The sequence below is a fragment of the Macaca mulatta genome, chromosome 1, assembly GCF_049350105.2.
Source record: "Macaca mulatta isolate MMU2019108-1 chromosome 1, T2T-MMU8v2.0, whole genome shotgun sequence".
NCBI classification, from domain to species: Eukaryota; Metazoa; Chordata; class Mammalia; order Primates; family Cercopithecidae; genus Macaca; species Macaca mulatta.
Window position 1 is genome coordinate 222,256,917 of NC_133406.1, and position 20,819 is coordinate 222,277,735.

Sequence of the window (20,819 nt, forward strand, 5' to 3'; positions counted from 1 at the left end):
TGAATGAACAAATAAGCCTCAGTTTCCCCATTTGTAAAATGGCCCCTGGTTATAGAGAGGCTCACATGGAAAAAGGATCATAGCCTTAAGCACTTACTATGTGCATCACCTACTAGGTACAGGTGGGCCGCCAGCCCCTCCTCCCCACATCAGGTCGAAGACGTACATTTTCACCTCTCTGAAATCAGGATGCGTAGTGCCTTCATCACTGCCTCGCTGTGGCTATGTGGCTGCGTAGCTGTGTGGAAAGCTTTTGTTCCCACCTTCTGATAGGATCAAGGAAGGGCCAGCATCAGATGTCTTAGATTCAATGAAATATGAAATATAATGAAAAATGGCTGTTCTGTTTTCAAGATCAGGAAACGGAGGCTCTAGAAAGCTAAATAATTTGCCCCAGTCTCCACAATTAGTAAGCACTGGGGTTTGGACTTGAACTCAAAAGTTGTAAACAGAAAGTCGATTCTCTTCCCAGTGTCCACCCAGGGGCCTTGCTGCAGGGCCAGCTCAGTACCTCCTCCTACCCCCACGGTACCGTCCTCTGAAGGATAACTAAGGTGTTTGACTGGCTTCATGGGACAGTCTGTAGTTAAGGGGGTGCACCTGTCAATTGCAGTGCTGTCCCTCAAAGTCAGGGATTGGTTTCTTGGGTGACCTGGTAATGGAGCATACAGAGAGGGTTTGAGCTACCATGCCCGCACCGTGCCATGGCCATGGTGGAGCTCTGCTGATGGTGGCTGTGTACATCTCACTTCTCTGACCATGACCCTCCACTGCCTTCACCAGCTGCCTCTGCAGCCCGCTGCCAGCCTTAGCCACTGGCCTGTCCCCCAGCGAGGGGAAGGCAGAGCAGGGAGGCCTTGAGCCAGCCTCGGCTGGTGGAGTGGGGCCCAGTCAGCCCTCTCCCAGACCAAATTCAATTTCGAAGCTTAATGAGTTTGCAGAGAAGCCGGGTGAGCCCGCTGACGCCACTCTTTGCCGGCTGGGTGGTTCCCGGTTGGGCCACCGAGCGCGCAGCGGCCTGAGCCGGGAGAACCCTGGGCCCCATCGAGAGTGGCGGGGGCACTGAGCGAGTGAAAAATGTCAGAGCAAATTGCTCTTGACAGCGTTAATATCTGCACCTCATAGCAATAATTACATGTAAATAAATAGCAAAATCACACTCAGCTGGAGGCAGCTTGGGGAGGACAGACGCTGCTAAGGACCAGCTGGGGACCCGAATGCTTTGCTCCGCTCTTTTTCTTCCTTCTTAGAGTCTCTGCTCCCTCTCTCCCCTTCAACCAGGCTCTTGCTGCAACACAGAGCAAGAACCTCAAGATCCTGGCTGTGCATATTCAAAATGGAAGGGAAAAAGAAAGCATTTTGGTACCCCTCCCCAATGGGTGCAATGAACCTCCCAGTTTTTCTGTCTTATATCCCTGTGCATCTTATTCCATCTCCAGGTCTCTGCTGAGAGATGTCTCTGAAATCCACATCTCTGCCCAACCTCTGTTCTGGATGCGTTTGTGTCTCTCTCCTGATCTTGACCTACAAAGAGCTACCTCTGACCCAGGTCCTCCTCCTGCATTCCCTGTTTCTGTCTACGATGCTTCACCTTCTTGGTCACTCAGACTTCAGACATCCCAGTCATCTTTGATCCCCTCTCAGTGCCCATATTCTGTCGTCCATCATGTGCCATGCAAAGTCACAAGCTGAACATGGTGCAACTTCCTGGAGAGGAGTCAACTTGACATGATGCCAGCTTATTCCATTATTATAACCCAACTTACATGGCTCCGCAGTGGCAAAGAATGCCTCCCAAAGAGAACACGTGAAACTCTATGTGACACCCCACCCCCAGGGCGTTAGGGGGAACATACTCAACTATTATCCTGGGTGTTTGAAGAGAAGTTTGAGAAGCCCTGTGAGCACCAGATGGCCATTCCTTAGAGAGCATCAAGGCTAAGGAAGCAGCTGGAAGCATTCTAGGATTTCCTACCAGATTCACCTCTCGCTGCCACGTTTGGGGGCCCATTCATTTGTTGTCTTGGTTTTGTCCAACTGGACTATGAAGCCTGCAAGAGCAGAAACCATGTCTTATCAGTGCCTGAATTTACAGTTCTTAGCAAAAGGCCCTTGGAGGGGTTTGAGGGAGGAAGAAAGGAGACAAAAATAAAGGAGGTGAAGGGTAAGAAGGAAAGGAAAGGTGGACAAAGACAGAAGATGCAAAGGAAAAAGCTGCAGCCCAGGAAGGTGACACAACTCAAAATGAGCCCCGGCATACCTGTTTACCCAGGTCTGATTTGGAGTTTCCCTCTCCCCTTCCCAGATGGACCCAGGAGCTCTTTCGGCAGAGATCCAGCCTCCCTCCTGCTCCCTGCTTGCACTGTAGAAAGTTCCCACCAGTTAGGGCTTCCGGGGCCCTGGGAGAAGGAACACAGACGGCCCTTCCAGCTACGTCGACGCCCTGCCGCCTCACCCACACAGGGCAGGGAACGCAGGCTCCATTCTTTGCAAAACAAATATCTTCTCCGGAGCAGCCCCCGCGTCCCACACCTTCTTGTTTAGCTCACCGACTAATCCACTTATCGAGGATAAAGCGCTTGTGAATCCCCATTTGATAAAGGCAGCTACGAAATTAGCAAAAACGTGCCCACGGCATCCACGTACCAAACAAACAAGAGGCTGGGGACGGTGCGGAGAGATGTCGTCTCAGTTCAGTCCCCGGGCCCTGAGAGATGCGGGAGGAGATAGTGGTTTTTTTCGCTGGCGATGCAGGCTGGGGAGGCGATGCCGCGGGTTATACGGGGAAGGGGTTGGGCAAATGGAGTCCCCGCCTTATCCTATACTGCATGCACCCCAACTCCAACCAGGGCCCCCCACTCTGATTACGACCCCACTCCATGACCCTGGTGCTGACCACACTTCCAAGGTCAGCCATCCATAACCCTAAGCTAATATTTCTTTAATGCTGTCCCCATGTCAGGTAGTATTCTAAGCATTTCAGTGAGTTAACCCAGTTACTCCTCACAACAGCCCTGGGAGGCAGGCCCAACCCTATGTCATCCACATTTGATAGATGAGCAAATGGAGGCACAGAGAGGTCAAGTCACTTGCCCAAGATTACACAGCTGGTAACCATTGCCACCAACTTAGATAATACTCTCCAATTTAACACGACCAATTCTAACTCCAACCTTGATCCCTATCTCTGATAGCAGTCCCCCAAACCATGCCAACGCCCCTAATCATGACTCTCCTTTGAAGTAACCATGGTCTGCTTCTCTGCCACTCTGCACAGGGCCTTCAAGTTGCTGAAGGCTGTGTTTCCAGACATGGTCTGACAACTGCCAGGTTCTCCTGCCTGCATCACTGACAGAGCAGAAATGGTTCTTTTCACCCCCACATCCACCATTAGCAGCTCTGGTATCAAGACTGTGTGGGGCTCCTCAGAGGCCCCCAGCAGTCTCTCTGCTTTGCCCCAGGGAGCTATGGGATCTCTGCTGGCACGGCCTCCTGAGCACAGCAGCAGGACTACTGCCACCTTCAGAGAGCCAGGGAAACTGAGGCTTAGAGGGAAACTCAGCCACGGCCATGTGGCTCATCTGAGAGTGTCTTTGAGGAAGGGTCTGCTCTCTGCTGCTGGTGGCTACAGGGGGTCCAGGGAGAGGGAGGAACCAGGAACGGATTCTGGAAGCTCAGTCCCTGCACTGCCCACCCACCGCCACCTCTGGCTTGGGGAGGAGGGGCTGGTCCCAGGCCTTGGAGGTGGGGACATTAATCACAGGGTAGCACCTGTCAGGGTGGCATCTGGAACTAAAGGAAAACACTTGGCAAAAGGGCAGGACTTCTCACCCTGGGCTCTGAGGGCTCTGAGACCCACCACCGCCACACTGGGAGGCCAGGGCATCTGGGGTTCAGGCCTGGGCAGCCCCCATGCATGGGAAAAGGTCCTCGCCATGGACACCTGGACTGGGAGTGGGAGAAGAGGCCGGAGGGAGTGTGGAGAGACGCTGGGTCTGGCAGGTCACTAGGCTGGGAGAGAAAGGGACCTGCTTGCTGCTGCTGCTCCCATGGATCGACATGGGGGAGCAGGTGGTGGGCCTGGAATTCAAATTCGGGTTCCTCTGATGGCAGAGCTGTCTGTGTCCCTCTCCTCCGATCCCTCAAGCCCTCTCTCTGAACCTTCCTCCCTCCAGTTCTGGGGTCCCCCCTCCATCATCCCTGGCCTTCTTGATTCATCCCTCTCCCTGTGTCTCTTCCTCTCCTGGCCCCGCCCCTGTATATGCCCCCGCCTCTGCATTGCTCTGTCCCAGGTCTTCTTGCTCCTGATTCTGTCTCTCGGTCTCTAGGTGTCTCTCTACCTCTCTCTCTCTCTCTCTCCCCCCAACCTCCACCCCTATACATCCCTCCCTTTCCATGATGCTTCAGTGGGTCTGTCCGCACCCACCTCCCCTCTCTCCATGGGTCCATCCGCATCCACCTCCCTTCTCTCCATCAACACCTCATGCCCTGGCTCTCTCTGGGTCTGTCTGTCTCTCTGACCACTTCCTTGCCCACTGCATACCTCCCTGCTAGAGTCACCTGCCAAATCAACCCAGGAGCTTGATGTGCCCAGGGTTGAGCTGTCATGCCAGGGTGCCAGGCCCATACCCTGGTCTAGCTGGGTGTTGGCTGAGTACAGAACCACAGCCACCTCCCTTGCTCTCCTGCCTCTTCCTCTGGGCCTCGGAAGGATTTGGGGTTCCCTCCCAGGCCCCTTCCTTCCTCTGTCCTCTGCTGTTCAGGTGGCCCACTTTGAGTCATCGCAGGGAGCTTATGGAGCATCTGACAGCTGGGAGGAGGGGAAGGCATGAGAGGTCATCCTTTAGTGCTTCTCAAACATCCACAGGCACGTAGAGCCTCGGAGGGACCTCGTTAAAGTGCAGAACAGACTTGGAGTAGCAAGGGTCTGCTCCAGACCCTGCCTGTTCTGGCAGCCCAGCTTGGAGGAGATAATTGAGTATCTGGATAAACCAGGAGTTTTGGTTCCAACATTGTCCCTTGCTGCTGACCATGCAGTTCACCTCTCTGAGTCTGCAAATGGGTACAATGATTCCAAGCCCTTAGGGCTCAGGGAGGACCAAATAGCTAATAGGAGTAGAGGCGCCTTTGCCAACTGCCAAACCAATGTGGTGTGGCATGACTGCTACTGAGATCAGTAACCATGCTGGGATGCCAACTCCACTTCTTTGGGGGTCAAAGCAGAGTATGACTCCAGTTGGGACAGCTGTTTCACCCCAGAGACCTAGACAAGGAGAATGAGGTTGGCTGGGGTTGGAGCCACAACCCAGGGGGCTCAGGGAAGGATGCTGTGGAGTTCCAGGGCCGGAGGAGGGCATTATCTATGCCCAAGAAGGGAAGGGAGCCCCTTGCGGGGGAGGCTCTGGAACTTCTGCCCCTGTGCATCATGTCTCAATTTCAGCCTGGACGTGTCCCCTTTGTGATAAGACATTTGCCAGGACTCTCACGGGACCTTAATCCTCCGATGCCGCTGGTCAGAGACCCCTGGGGAGATGAGAGGGTCACATTCATTTGGCCTCAGGCCAGTTCCACTGGCAGTCCCCAGGGCCTGGGGGCTGGGTTCTGAGAGCACACGCTGTTTCCTGTCCTCCAGAGCCCCAGTCCTCACGCAGCAGGATGGAGGGACAGGAGCGGGACAGGAGTAGGGCAGGGGCGGATCTCCCTCAAAAGCCCCACCCAGGTCTCCTGTCTCCTCATCCAGGACTCATTCACCCACACGGGTTGCCTCTTTTGGATGCTTGAAAAGATTCCCCAGGGCTCTGTGTCGAAGCAGAAGTTACCTGAGCCACTGGGAGCAGAGGCACGGATGACCGCACATGCTGCAAACCAACCTCGTGCAATAAGGCCATTGCTGCACCCACTGTGCCCTCGGAAAGCCCTGCTAACTCCTGAGTCTTTTTGGACGGTGAAAGTGTGCAGGAGCATTGTGAGTCTCTCTTTTTGCAAAATGAGACAGCCAGTTAACTCTTTCTACGTGTCTTCTAGCTCTGAGATTGCTGGGGAAGGGGATCTCAGGTCATTTCAAGCAGACACTCCCTCCAACTTGTTTTCTAAAGAAAAGAAGGGTCAGCTGAGCATGGTGGCTCATGCCTGTAATCCCAGCACTTTGGGAGGCTGAGGCGGTAGGATCAGGAGCTCGAGACCAGCCTGGCCAACATGGTGAAACCCTGTCTCTACTAAAAATGCAAACATTAGCCGGGCGTGGTGGCGCATGTCTGTAATCCCAGCTACTCGGGAGGCTGAGGCAGGAGAATCACTTGAATCTGAGAGGCGGAGGTTGCAGTGGGCCGAGATCGAGCCACTGCACTCCAGCCTGGGCAATAGAGCCAGACTCCGTCTCAAAAAAAAAAGGAAGGAAGGAAGGAAGGAAAGAAGGAAGGAAGGAAAGAAGGAAGGAAGGAAGGAGGGAGGGAGGGAAGGAAGGAAGGGTGGGTCAAGGCGTGGATACCACTGGGGTGCACGGGGACCCTCAGGTGCACTGAGGTTAGGGAGGCCTTCGACAGATCCCCATGTGAGGTTGACAAGGTGGAAGCTCGCTAATCCATGCTTTGGATGTGCTAGGCCTGGGACTGGCTGCCTTGCACTGTACCTTTTTAAAAAATACACATTTCCCCAGTCCCACCATGGAGCAACAATAACAGCCTCTCAGGGTGGAGTCTGCGAATTAAGATTTTTAACAGGTCTCCCAGATCATTTCGAGGCTCGGGTTTAGGAACCACTGACTCTAGCTCAATCGCCCCACCCTGCAAGGGCTCACCCTCCAACCATTTTGGCAGGTATGGCCTAGATTCTGCTTGCACCCCGCTCTGAGCAGAGATGGGACGCTCCCTGCTTTCCAAAGTTACCCCTTCCATCCCTGGCCAGCTCCGAGTGAACTCAGCTCAGCTGAATTCTGCCTCCACAGGACATGTGCCTCCAGCCATCATCCCAAACATGCTGGCTCTCCTGTCCCTGACACCCCCATGGAGGTTCAGGTGGGATCATGATGGCTCCCTTTTGGCCTCACTTTACATAATCTCATCTCCTGTCCCTCTGGAATCTCCACAGTGTCGAACCATAGCTTGCCAAGGAGGGTGGTCAGACAGCAGAGCCGGGGCTCTAGGTGGTCTGTCCAGTGAGTCGGGCCAGCTGGCCCTCAAGACGGTATTTCCCCCACTACGAGGGGGCTGCAGACCCTTCCCAGGCCTCCCTCCTCTTTGGAGGCTTCTGGTTCACCCTTTGTCTGCTTGCTTGTCTGTGGGTGGACTAACTGGAAGGTTCTTGAGGGCAGAGGCCAGGTTTAGCTCACCTGGCATCCTCTGTGCACAGAATGGGGCACAGAATAGACCCTCAGGAGAGCCCAGGGCATTCTCACAGCTGTTTATTGGGCACCTACTCCGTGCCAGGCTTTGTGCTGGGGACACAGGCCAAGAGCCTAGGGTCCTTGCATTAGAGGGAGAGAGCGGTATCCACAAAGTCAGAAACCAGAGGCAAAGCTGCTACCCAGGGGAATACAAGGGACATGGGAGGGGGCCTGGCCACCAGAGCCAGGTCAAGGCAAACTTCTGGAGGAAACGACCTCTGAACTGAGACCAGAGAGATGAGCAGGGCTGGCTAAGCGAGGAGAGCGGGGGCGAGAAGGTTCTAGGTGGAAGGAAGGGCAAGTGCATTGGTGGAGAAGGCCCTAAGGAACGGATGGGGAACGGGGAGCTCCCGTGGGAGCCTCTCAGCCTTTCTCTCCAGCAGGTAGCAAGGGTCTTGCTTACCGGCTGCCCGTCGACGGCCGAGACCCCGCGACCAAGACTGGACGAGCGAGCGGCGGCTCTGCAGTCTCCGGGGCGGCCAGGCGAGCGGCTGCTCGGGATCCCAGGCCCGGGCAGCGGGAATTAAGCAGGCCGCCGAGCCTGAGGGCGTCCTTATCTCGGGGAGACAGTTGTTGGGAATCACTTTGACTGAGTGGTTTTGTCTCCCCGCATTTTCCACTGTCAGGCGGCCTCGGGCCATGGATCAAAGGCGGCGGCGGCGGCGGCGGCGGAGCGCGGGGAGGGGCAGCCGCGCGGATCCCCCCACCCGACCCTCCCTCCACGCCGCCGCCCCAACCCCCGCCCCGGACCCGGGTCCGCCCGGCCTTGGGAGCCCCTGCCCGGCCCCTGCCTCGGAACCCACTAGAAGCGGAGGAATTCGGAAAGGGGACACGGGGCGGAGGAGACGGCAAGGGGGGCGCGCAGGGGCTGAAGATGGAGGGGGAAGAGGTGTTTGTTGGGTGCGGAGTGAGAGAGACGAAAATGAGAGAGATTAGGGGGAAGAGAACGGGTGGAGGCGAGGCTGGTTACGGGAGGAGACAGGGCGAGAGGGAAATGAGGGTCTGAGAGAAGGGGGTGTGTGGAGAGAGGACTCAGGCTGGAGGTATTCTCAGGGTTATGACGTGGACAGGGAGACAGTGAGCAAGGGGGTGGCGCACAAGGGGTGAAGGGAAATGGGGCGCGAAGGGAGAAAAGAGGAAATGGGGAAAGGAGATAAATAGGAAGCAGAGAGGGTGTGAAAAAAACAAAAAACAAAAAAACAGACGTGGATTTCCCATCAGCTGAACCCAAGAGAAAGTTCTGGGCTGGGAGGGGACAGGGAGGCAAGAAAGGCTGAAGGAGAAAGTGGAAGGCAGGCCTGGCTGGGCTAAGGGGTCGGGGAGGCTGTCCACCCTCATAAGAAAGTGCAGGCCCTTATCACTCAGAAGGCGACAGAGCCACAGAGCGGGGGAGTGACAGGACTGAGGTGCACAGGAATTCGGGCGCACTCAGGACCATCCTTCCAAAGGCCTCCAGCAATGTCCTGGGGGACGAGACCCAGATCTCCGATGCTCTCTGAAGCTCCAAGGGAGGAGCCTCCCCTGCCCTTAGCAGAACTCCCCTGGTGGCCAAGGACACATATCCCCACTGAAAAAGGTGTTGGAGAAATGTGTTCACAGCCGGGGAGAGGGCCAGGAGAGAGAAGGGCCGGTGGGGAAGGTTAGGGAGCCCTGGGGCTGAGGTAGGGGCAGGGCAGGAACCTAGAGTGAGGGGCAAAAAGGAGCGGGGGAACAGGATGGAAAAGGCTGATGGAAAGAAGATGGGAAATGAGTGTGGAGGAGACAGCTGCAAAGGTGCTGAGGGAACATGAATTCTGCAACAGGAGGTCTGCGTCCTGGCCCTGAGCTAACTCACTGTGACCTTGGCCCCTGGTGGCACCTGCTGGAGCCTCAGACCCCATCTGCAAATAGCTACCTCATATTATACTAGCTATTCTCCTGCATGCTTTGCATATATGAACACACTTCTCAGGCTAGCTCTATAAAACGGGAATGATTATTAGCCTCACCTTACAGAAGGGGAAACAGGCAGGGAAGAGCCTGTTTGGGGTCACACAGGTAGGAAGTGACAGTGCTGGGAATTGAGCCCAGGCACTGGGATTCCGGCACGCATCTTGACCCCCCTGCTCTCCTGCCTTAATGAGCAACTTACCCTAGACAAATTATTTAAGCTGCTCCGTGCCTCTGTCCCTACATCTGTAGGACAGAAATAATCATTCCAGCACTTCCTCCACGGGGATGTTATAACGATTAAATGAGATAATTCATGTAGCTGACTTAGCACAGCATCTGGCTTGTGTAAGTGCTAAAACATTTTACTTATTACTATTTAATAATATCTGCGTAGCAATACAGACATACTGTATTACTTATATCAATATATACTTTTAATGTACTGATAAAATGTGGTAACCGCACAGGGAAAGCACAGCTAACCCACCGTGTGGGGGGTATGGTGAAGGAAGGCTTTGTGGAAGGGAGCCAAGTCTTAAAAAATAAGTAGGGGTGGGCTCGAGATGACAATGGGGTGCTGGAGAAGGTGTTTCAGGCCAAGGGAGCAGCAGGTACAAAGGCTTGGAGGCAGAGGCGAGCACGGGTCTCCTTTGGGGACCCTCAAAGTCACCCCCATCTCTCCTACCTGTGATCTTGCCTGGCCTCTCAGGCCCGATTGCCCAACCATCCCGGCGGCCTCCCCCCCGCAGGGGACCCCAGGGACAGGCCTGTGAAACTCTTAAGTCGGCCTGCTGTATTAATTGCTAATCTCCCTCATTTTCCTTCCTTCTGTCTGCTGTACTGTCTCGTCCCCAGTCCCTGTGCTAATCAGAAAGAAGGACAAATCCAATATTTGCATTCTTTCCCACCAAGCCAGGCAGCTCTGGAAGGCTAAACCCCGGGCCTGCTGGGCTTCCCAGGAGGCAGGAAGGAGGTGTAGATGTACGACTGAGTGGTGGGCCAGCCCTGCCCGCAGATCTGGAGGCTGTGACTCCCGTGAATGTACAAGTAACCCACAGAATCACTGATTCTGAGCAGGCAAGTTTCCTGCTAGCAGTTGGTCCATCTCTTTCATTGCAGAGATGGGGAAACTGAGGCCCACAGCAGTAAGGCCTATATCAAGATCCCATGGTGGTTCGGAGGCAGAGCCTAGAGGAAACTTGGACCTCCTGAGTTTCCAACCTGTGACCAGGCCCAGAAAGGAAATTGCCTGGGTAGAGAAACCCAGCAAGACTCCTGGAGTTCAATTTCTGTTCAGGGCAAGGAGAAGCGGAAAGGGGAGCATTGTCTTAAGCTCTTACTAGATGCCAGGTATGGAACTAAGTGTTTCACACGAACAATCTCATTTAATTCTCATAAGCCTGCAAGGTGAGTGGCAGAGGCCCCATTTCACAGATGAGTAAACTGAGGCTCTGAGAGCTCATATAACTTGTCTGTGATCACACAGCAAATAAATAGGGGAGCTATAATTTGTTTTTGTATTTTTATTATTTTTTTTACTTATTTGAGACAAAGTCTCATTCTGTCACCCAGGCTGAAGTGCAGTGACTAGATCTCAGCTCACGGCAACCTCCGCCTCTGCGGTTCAAGTGATTCTCCTGCCTCAGCTGAGTAGCTGGGACTACAGGCATGCAACACCACGCCCGGCTAATTTTTGTATTTTTAGTAGAGACAGGGTTTCACCATGCTGGCCAGGCTGGTCTCGAACTCCTAGCCTCAAGTGATCCGCCCACCTCGGCCTCCCAAAGTGCTGGGATTACAGGCGTGAGCCACTGCGCCCGGCCGTGGAGCTAGCATTTGAGCCCTGGTCTGTATGATCATTCCACTATGTCCACGATGTGCCTAAATTAGTGGCTGTTTTAACATCTGCCATATCATTTGCTGCTGTCTGGTCAGCACCAACCTCCTACCCCTTCCTTTATTTATCCCTGAGCAAATCCTGTCTTCCCACTGGGACTCCTCTTCCAGGAAGCCTTCTCTGACTATGCCCTCCCTTCTCTAGACTTCCTCTGGTCTTCCTGTCTGACTAGAAATCACACTACACTGTCCACAATGAATACTTTATCTCTGGGGAGGGATGAGGAGTATTGTCTCTCCAAAGTATAAGAGCAGAGATAGCCATGTATGTTTCTTTCTTGAGCCTCCCTCTATGCTGTTATTAAGGGGAGTGAGATAAATGAATTTGAAGAGAATCATACGTAATGATATTCAAGGGCAAACCACGTGATCAGCTGCCTCAAAATCCTCTTGAGAACAGACTGCAGCTGTGTCTCACCAGGCCTGCTGTACGCCCGGGGGTTGTCCAACAGTTGGTGGTAGTCCATTACCTGCCAGACACCTAGTTATAACACAAGTGTCACAGCAAGATTTTGTGTGCCAAGTACCACCATGCTGCCTGTGGTCCTACTGAACACCATGGTTCCTGACAACAGTGATGTGTGGAAACATCTAAGGCTTCCAAGCAGGCTATTTTCCCCTTCCCCACGTGTTTATACCAGGCCTCTACTCCACCTGTGCAAAGGGGCAGAGGTCGGCTCCTGCCCACACCCTCTGGAGGTGTGGAGTTTGGATGGAAGCCGATGTTTTGCTGGTGGGCATAAAAGAGGCCCAGAGTGCCCCTCCCATTTTTTTTTCTCAAGATGGAGTCTTGGTCTGTCGCCCTGGCTTGAGAGCAGTAGCCTCACCTCAGCTCACTGCAACCTCCGCCTCCTGGGTTCAAGCGATCCTCCCTCCCTCAGCCTCCCAGGTAGCTGGGATTACAGGCATGCGCCACCACACCCACTTAATTTTTGTATTTTTAGTAGAGACGGCGTTTCACCATGTTGCCCAGGTTGGTCTCAGACTCCTGACCTCAAGTGATCCGCCCGCCTCAGCCTCCCAAAGTGCTGGGATTACAGGCATGAGCCACCACACCTGGCCCCAGAGTGGCCCTTGAAGTCTACCCTCCACCCACCTCTTGTTCAGACTCAGATAGGTGGCCTGAAGACCTGGTATCTTCCCAGAATCCCACCTAGTTCTCTAAGAAAGGAGGCAAGGTCAGGGTTGCTCTCCCACTTCTCCCTCAATGATCCAAAGGCTCTAATGTCACCCCGAAAGCCAGGCAATATGCCAGGCCTCCCAGTTCCTAGCAGAGCCTCCTCATAGGCATGCTCCACTCCCCTCAGCAGCAGTTGGGAAAGTTCCTGATTCCCGTTTGGCCTTTCTTTCCGGGAGGGGTGTCCTCCTTCTCCCCTGCCTTCTCATTCCCCTCCACCCAGGAAAAAGGGGTGGGAAAGGCAGAGACATAAACACGAGTCTATTTTCACAGGAGAAGAGGCTCTGCCCAGGCCGCTCCCTTGTGGGCTGGAGCTGAGGCCTCTGATGGATGTGAGCAGGTGGTTTTGTTTGGTGAGGAGCTGCCAGGGGGGAAATAACTCAGCTTTTCCCACTGAGGTGGGTTAACTGTGGACAAAGACAGAGCTGGATGTGAGAGCAGGGTCTTGGCCGGGTCTGTCTCCCCAGGTTCTGGAAGGGCTGAGGATGCCCAGGGCCAGGGACTAAAGTGACTGTCAGTTCACACTGACCACCAATTCACACTGACCATCAGTTCACACCTTCGCCGTGGCTGCTTACCTGAGCCTTGCAGTTCATCCCTACCCTGGGGCTGGCCTTGCCAAAAGAGCCGGGGGAAAAAGCCCTAGGGGGTTGGGGGCTGCCTGATGAGCAGAGCGGATGGGCAGCCTAACTGTTAGCCTGATGCTGTGACCAGAGGCTGGTGGATGTGGTTTGGATGGGGGCGGAGGGGCAGTCTCTGGGAGCTGGGCTCTTCCTGGGTACAGAAGGCCAGTTGGGGAGGGCAGACACTGAAAAATGTCATTCGGCTTCAGGTCCAAGAAAATCCAGCCACAGACTCCTGGCCCACTCCACAAACTGACCCCTGACTCCATACCATCACCACTAGTCATGAAGAGAAGGAGAAAGAGGGGTGTGAGGATGTGTGTTGGAGGGTGGGAGGATGACTCAGTTAGCTTTCCCCTAATCCTGGGAAAAACCACTCAGAGCCCATGTTCTTCTAACTTGAGTCAAGCACTCCTCCATCAACTCCAAGCCTTTCCCCTGCTTTCTGCAGAGAGGGAACCCCCTGCACCTGGCACCTTCTCCTCCCCAGACTTAGGTCGGCAGAACACCTTACATTGCCCTGGATAGGAAATCGACTCAAGCATTGTCCAGCTAACTGAAGGGGCTCAAGGAGAGCAGGGAAGTAAAAGAAGGGAACAGAGGGAAGGTAACAGAAGGGATGGCAGTGAGGCAGAGGTGGAGGCCAGGGCACAGGTGAGGGGTGTGTGACGAGTGCACATTTAGTGAGCGCCTACTTGTGCCAGGCACCTAATTTGAATTTTCCCTTAGTTCTCACAGCAACCTCTGAGAGGTAGCAATGATCACCCCTGTTTTCTGATGAGAAAAAGGAAGCCCAGAGAGGTTAAGCAAGCGGTGCCAGGGTCACACAGCAATTTAGTAAATGGTAGAAACAGAGCTCCAACTCAGGGCTGCTTGTTGGCACAGGCCGTGCAGTTTCTCCCGCTCCAGGCTTCCTTCTACCCATGGGGCCTGAAGGAGAGGCCTCCTGAGAAAGCAGAGGCCTGAAGGAGACCCCGAGAAGGCAAAGGGAGTAAGCGGACAGCAGGAGAATCGCCCAGGAAGGGAGGAGAAGGAAGGGCTGGGCGGGGCGCAGAGGAGCGCGCAGCCGGGGTTAAAGCCCCATGTTCCTACAACCCGCTAAGCCGGAGAAATGAATTCTGATCCCTCCAAAACCCAACCTTGGAAAATGTGCGAGAGAAGGGTCTGCTTTCAGGGGGGCAGGCAATCCTCCACACCTCCTCCTGACGCCCCGGTAATGCCAGGATGTCCCCAATCTGCTTTGAGGAATGGAGAGATTAAGAATAATAAAAAAATTGCAATAAAATATGTGTGAAGGAGGGGGTAATTGTGGACAAACGCAGCATTCAAATTCATTTTTCAGCTCTTTTACACACCATTTCAATCTTATTTTCTGCTTGTTAATGAGATCTTGTTGCCTGGGCCAGGCAAAACCTTCCAATATCAGGACGTAATTGCACATAATTTCCTCTTCTACCAGTGATTTGCATCAGTTTTTTTTAAAATTCTGGGCTATTTAACACCCCACAATCCCCCTCCCCATCTTCCTGCCTACAAATCTCTCGCTCCCTCCTCCTTCCTCGTCCCTGGTCCAGCAAGACTCATTTTAAATGCTTATTATAAACGCAGTGTTGCCAATAAAGGGGCGGGGGCATGAAGAGGAAGTGATAGGAGAGAGGGGTAGGGAATCTCCAGTGCCCACTGTGTGAGTGGCACTGCCCAGTTCCCTAGGGCAAGTGGACTGTCTTGGTCGTGTCTTGCTGAGAGTCAAGTGGTGGTGAGGTTCCTGGGTCCGGCAGACCAGAATTAGAATCCCATCTCCATCACTCACTTGCTCTGTGGCCTTCAGCAAGTGACTTGACCTCTCTGAGCCTATTTCCCCAAGAGTAGGGGTGCCATGGGGCTGGAATGACTTCAAATAGGCAAAGTGCTTACACGGGATCTGGCGTCCAGTAAGTGTGCCATTGATGGAATGTCTTTTCTTGCTGAACTGGCGGCCCAGAGACCTCAGACAATGCCAGGAGGGCAGTACTGGGCATGTGCTGTTAAAACGCACCCAGGAGACCCCATCCACAATAAATAAAGGTAAAGCCTTGAGCTTGATTTCTGTGGGTCTCAGGAGGAAAGAGGAAGCTTGGCGTTTGGGGACAGTGACTCTGAACCTGGCTCTGCCATTAATTGCCCCTGGGACCTGGGACCTCAGCTTCCCTGGATGAACCGGCAGACCAACCTCACCAGGCAGATACAACACAGTAGTATAGTGGGTTCTGGAGCCACTGTTGGAATCCTAACTCTGCCACTTGCCAGATCCTAGCACACAACCTGGCACTTGGGAGAGGCTCCGTAAATGTGCATTAGGTGATTGGATGGATGGGGACCCCGGACAAGGAAGGTTTCCTCATCTGTAAAACGAGGATCACAAGGTAACAGCCAAGAGTCAAGGAGGGCAAGTGGGGTCAGCATTCAGGCCCATCGAGACCTGGCCTGCTGTAAGCATGATCTCTGCCATTGCTGTTGCCGTGATTACTAAAGGCACAGGCTGGACGGGAGAGAAGGGTATTGAGAAGCAGGAAAGGACAGAGGGGCTGGTTGGTTGTCATTGTGGTCGTGTGGTTAACTGCATGCTTAGAGAATATTCTTCATTAGGCCGGCATGTGGAGGAATTGTAAATATGTAAATCCCTTTATGGGTTCCTTCATTTTAAGCTCCAGAAAGGAACAAAGGAGACGATGAGCGTGGGACATTACGAAAGAGCACCAGGAGCGGTGCTGGCGAGACCGATGCCCCTTCCATGAGGCCATGGCAGGCGCCCTCCAGACCTCAGCCAAGGGTGCCGCCAACCCAACGGTGTGAGTTTCACAAAATCTGGGGGAGACGGGGCCCTCTCTGGGCCTCAGTTTCCACTTCCTACTCTGATATAGTTGACATCTTAAAAAGGTTGGGACATGAGGAAGTTCCAGCTAACCACACGTCCCAGCCCCACCTGGCACATACCACGTGGGCCCTGAGGAAGCCTCCAGCCCAAGGCACCCTGCCTGCAGCCTTCAACCCAAAGGACCCTCGAAACTGGCAGAACTTTTCTCCTGGTTCTTTGCTTGGGATCTCAGCCTGCCAAGAACCGCAGCTCTGAATGACTTTCTGATGCCTGTCTGCCCCACCTGTCTCTTGGAGCTGTGCTTCCACCATCAGACTGGGACATCTAAGGATGAGGGTTCTGTCTCTTCCATCAGACTATGAACTCCTGAGGACAGGGGCTGTGTCTTCCCCATCAGACTGGGGCATCTAAGGATGAGGGGTTTGTCTCTTCCATCAGACTATGAGCTCCTGAAGACAGGGGCTGTGTCTTCCCCACCAGACTGGAGACCCCTGAAGGGCCTGCCTTGTGTTCTCCTTTCTACCTGTGGCCACTGCCCCTAAGCGCCTGGCCTGCTTGGGATTCCTAGACAGGGGCTGGTATGAAGGGATCAATCTGCAGGTGGCACATTATTCAAAGTCAGTCACATTACAAAAGGTTCCTTTCGTCCTAAGTTGTTTTATGTTTTTAATTAATTAATTAATTTTGAGACAGGGTCTCACGCTGGCGCCCAGTGGCACAATCACAGCTCACTGCAGCCTCAACCTCCCAGGGTCAATCGATCCTCCCACTGCAGCCTCCCTAGTAGCTGGGACCACAGGCTCGCCCCACTGTATCTGGCTAATTAAAAAATTTTTTTTTTGCAGTGACTTGGTTTCGCTCTGTTGCTCAGGCTGGTCTTGATCTCCTGACCTCATGTGATCCTCCCACCTCGGCCTCCCGAAGTGCTGGGATTACAGGCGTGAGCCACGGCCCCCCACCTCTAAGTGGTTTTCTAACAGTCATTGTCTAAGTAACTGGCCCTCAGCCCGGAGTGAAGGGGAGAGAATAGGCTGGGGGTTGCGGGTGGTCTATGATCCTAACCCCAGATGAACCTCATCAGGAATGAGGTCTCACAAGCAGGATTCCTTTCCCTACATCTCTTCAGAAGGACCCAGTGCACAAAGCCAGGGACATCCATGTGCTGAGTGCCTAATCCCTAATCCTTTTAGGCCAGGGCTTGGGCGGGTAGGGGAGACGATGAGGGAACCAAGCCTCAAGGGTATTTAAACTTCTTGAAAGGCATTTGCCCATATAACTCAGCTCTGCCCATTGGTCCCTAACCTGAGGTCATTGGCCTGAGTTTTCTCATCCACCACGTGAGTCGAATGAGCTCTTTCCTCCACCAAGCTGAAAGGGATGGCTTCCCTAGATGGGGGTGGCTTCCCTAGATGGTTTCTTCTTGCACCAGCCAATCTCTAAAAGAGTACAAGTGTGGGCATTTCTGAGAGGCAGGAAGACAGAACAAGTAACTAAGATTCAAGCTCTAGGTCTGGCGCAGTGGCTCACACCTGTAATCCTAACACTTTGGGAGGCTGAGGTGGGTGGATCACTTGAGGTCAGGAGTTCAAGATCAGCCTGGCCAACATGGTGAGATCCCATCTCTACTAAAAATACAAAAAAATTAGCTGGGCATGGTGGCGCATGCCTGTAGTCCCAGCTACTCTGGAGACCGAGGCAGGAAAATTGCTTGAACATGGGAGGAAGCAGAGGTTGCAATGAGCCAAGATCACGCCACTGCACTCCAGCCTGGGTGACAGAGTGAAACCCTATCTCAAAAAAAAAAAAAAAAAAAAAAAAAAAAAAAAGAAAAGAAAAGAAAAAGAAAAGGAAACAAAAGAAAAAGATTTCAGGCTCTAAAGACATGGGTTTGAATCCTGGCTCTACCCTTTAAGTGGATTAATATGTGTAAAACACCGAGAGTAGGATCTGAAGGTTAGAAGGACTCCAGAAACTTCAGCTGTCCTTGTCAACACTGGTATTAAATATACTGCATGCCTTTTAAACTTATATTTTTTGTCTGTCTGACCCTGTTGTACTGTCACCTCCACTGGGACAATATAAGGGTCTTCCTCTCATGTTCACTGATTTATCCCAAGTGCCTAGAACAGTGCCTGCCACATAGTAGGTACTCTATAAATATTCATTATGTTAGTGACCCCCTTCCAAGCCAGGGGGCACGTGCAGAGATGAGATGAGTAAATGGCCTTTCCTTGAGATTCTGCATGGAGTCCCTGATGTTCCGTGGTCCCCACTTCCCAGGCTGGGTTTGAGACAAGGGACTTGGGTCAAGCCACTGGAGGAGGCACATCTTCCTCACAGTAGTAGCAAGCTGGCCAGTGTGATGCACAGCTAGCTTATCCCGAGTCTCCCCGCCAGGTGCTCGGTAGAGCCACAACTTCATCCTCCTGTGTAAGCCCTTTTGGCTTCTGTAAGAACAAAAATTCCGGCCGGGCGCAGTGGCTTACGCCTGTAATACCAGCACTTTGGGAGGCCAAGGTGGGCGGATCACCTGAGTTCAAGACCAGCCTGGCCAACATGGCAAAACCCCGTCTCTACTAAATATACAAAATAAATATATAAATATACAAAAATTAGTCAGACGTGGCGGCGGGCATCTGTAATCCCAGCTACTCAGGAGGCTAAGACAGGAGAATTGCTTGAACCCAGGAGGCGGAGGTTGCAGTGAGCCAATATTGTGCCACTGCACTCCAGCCTGGGCAACACAGTAAGACTCTGTTTAAAAAAAAAAAAAAAAAAAAAGAGAGAGAGAGAAAAGAAAAGAAAAAAATTCCTTCCAGTTTTGAGGTCCACAGATATCTGGGCAATGTGTCAGAGACCTGCCGTCCTGGGGAAAGGAAGGGACAGTGTGCCAACCCCACAGCCCAGAGGGGAAGCCTATCCTGTCCCTCCTGCCCAGGTGAGCTATAGAGAAGCCAGTCCTGTTGGGAAGAGAGGATGCGGGAGGCAGATCTGTCCTTACAGGGCGTCTCCCTGTAGATCCTTATGCACAGAGGATTCCTGGCCCCAGGACCATAGCGATGTGCTGATGGTGTCGAGTCCACCTGCCCAGACTGAGGCGGGAGGGCAGTGGGAGTCGGAGCCTAGCAAGCCCGGGAGCTTTTGTACAAGACCCAGAAACTCCGCCCCGCTCGCTGCACCCATCCTTCAGGAAGTGCTCCCAGCTTAACCTCTGCAGTTTCCATGCACAGAAGCACACACGGCCTGCCCTGCTGCCCCTGCACCCGGCCTCCTCCAGCAGCTGTTCACCTCCTGGTCCCTTCTGCCCCTGTCAGACCCTCCATCTGTCTTCACACCTTTGATGGGAGCCTCTGAGCTTCTTCAATTCATCATGTCAGTCTCCCGGCCCTGAGGAATGGGCCGGAGGCCTCCTGAGGGTCTCTCGCCTTTAGCTTCAGTGAAATTCTGGGCTGGGTGGAGGGCTGGGGGTCCAACTTAGGAACTTCCAGGAAAGGGTGAAAAACACCTCATCCAACTCTGAAGCCTCCTAGCCATGGGGGAGATGCTCCCCCTTGATCCACTGGTCACACCAATGGGTCAGTTTCCCATCCCTGACCCACACTCTGGAGGCCTGGGGCCCCTTATTTGCTAAGTCTCTCTTTTGTCCTGTGACAGTCCTGTGTTGGGGATAAACCTCAGCCCACAGTGAGACAAGGAGGGCCGGGAAAAGCGGTGGTCACGGAGTCAGGTGCCCCAGATTCTCAACCCTGGCCAGGCCAATGTGTACCGGGGCCCTCTATCTCCAAAGCAAGACAGCCGCGCACAGAACCCCAAAGACCCTCTTCAGCTTTCTAAGGACACTCCTCCAAATTTGTTTTGTACCACCAAGCTGCTCCTGGACCCCATTCTTGGGTGTGGACACCTTGGATCTCTGCAGTGTCCTTCCCCAGCCAGCTCAGGGATCCTGTTGTGACTCATCTCAAGGGCTCTGGAACTTACTCAAGGGCTCTAGAAGGTTAGCACTCATGAAATGGAGGCCATGACCTTGAACCCCAAAGAGGCCAACTGGGGTCCCCAGGGAAGACATTCTGGCTGACAGGCTGTATTCCACGTGCAGGGTTTGGTTCACCTGGGATCCCAGCAAGAGAGTGGGGTGGCCTGGTGAGGACAAGGTCAGCCAAGAAAGTGGCATCACCCTTCATACTGTGGACCCTGAGAGGGCTTGATGCATCACCATTAGGAGCTCTGCAGGCAGTTGCCTACAGGTACTGGGCACTCACGCTGTGCCGGACCTGAACTGAGTGCCTTCCACAGATCATCTCATTCAATCCTCAGCAACCTTGGGAGGCAAATACTGGGATTATCTCCATTTCATGGATGAGAAAATTGAGGCATAGAAAGGGGAAGGGACTTACTCAAGGATTTCCCCATAAATCAACGATGGAGCTGAAATGCAATTAACCCTCAACTACACAAATTAATGGAGGCAAACAGAAATGAATCCAGACAAGCAGAAAATTAACATTCTTGGGAATGTTTCAGACCAAGGTTTTTTTTTTTTTTTTTTTAAATTTACTGTAAGGGCCTGACAGTAAACATTTCAGACTTTGTGGGCCACATGAGCTCTCTTTTTATTTATTTATTTATTTATTTATTTGAGACACAGTTTCACTCTGTTGCCCAGACTGGAGTGCAATGGTGCAATCTTGGCTCACTGCAACCTCTGCCTCCCGGGTTCAAGCAATTCTCCCGCCTCAGCCTTCTGTGTAGCTAAAATTACAGGCACCTGCCATCATGCCTGGCTAATTTTTGTATTTTTGTAGAGACAGAGTTTCACTATGTTGGCCAGGCTGGTCTCGAATTCCTGACCTCAGGTGATCCACCTGTCTTGGCTTCCCAAAGTGTTGGCATTACAGGTGTGAGCCACCACCCTTGGCCTTATATGATCTCTTTTAAAACTACTCAATTCTGCTGTGG

At 53.2% G+C, this 20,819-nt stretch overlaps 1 protein-coding gene across 6 annotated transcripts in view; it reads right to left on the bottom strand.

Moving 5' to 3' along the window:
• Nucleotides 1-20,819, bottom strand: part of PAX7 (paired box 7) — a 118,005-nt gene that overhangs the window by 23,405 nt on the left and 73,781 nt on the right. The window lies entirely within an intron of this gene.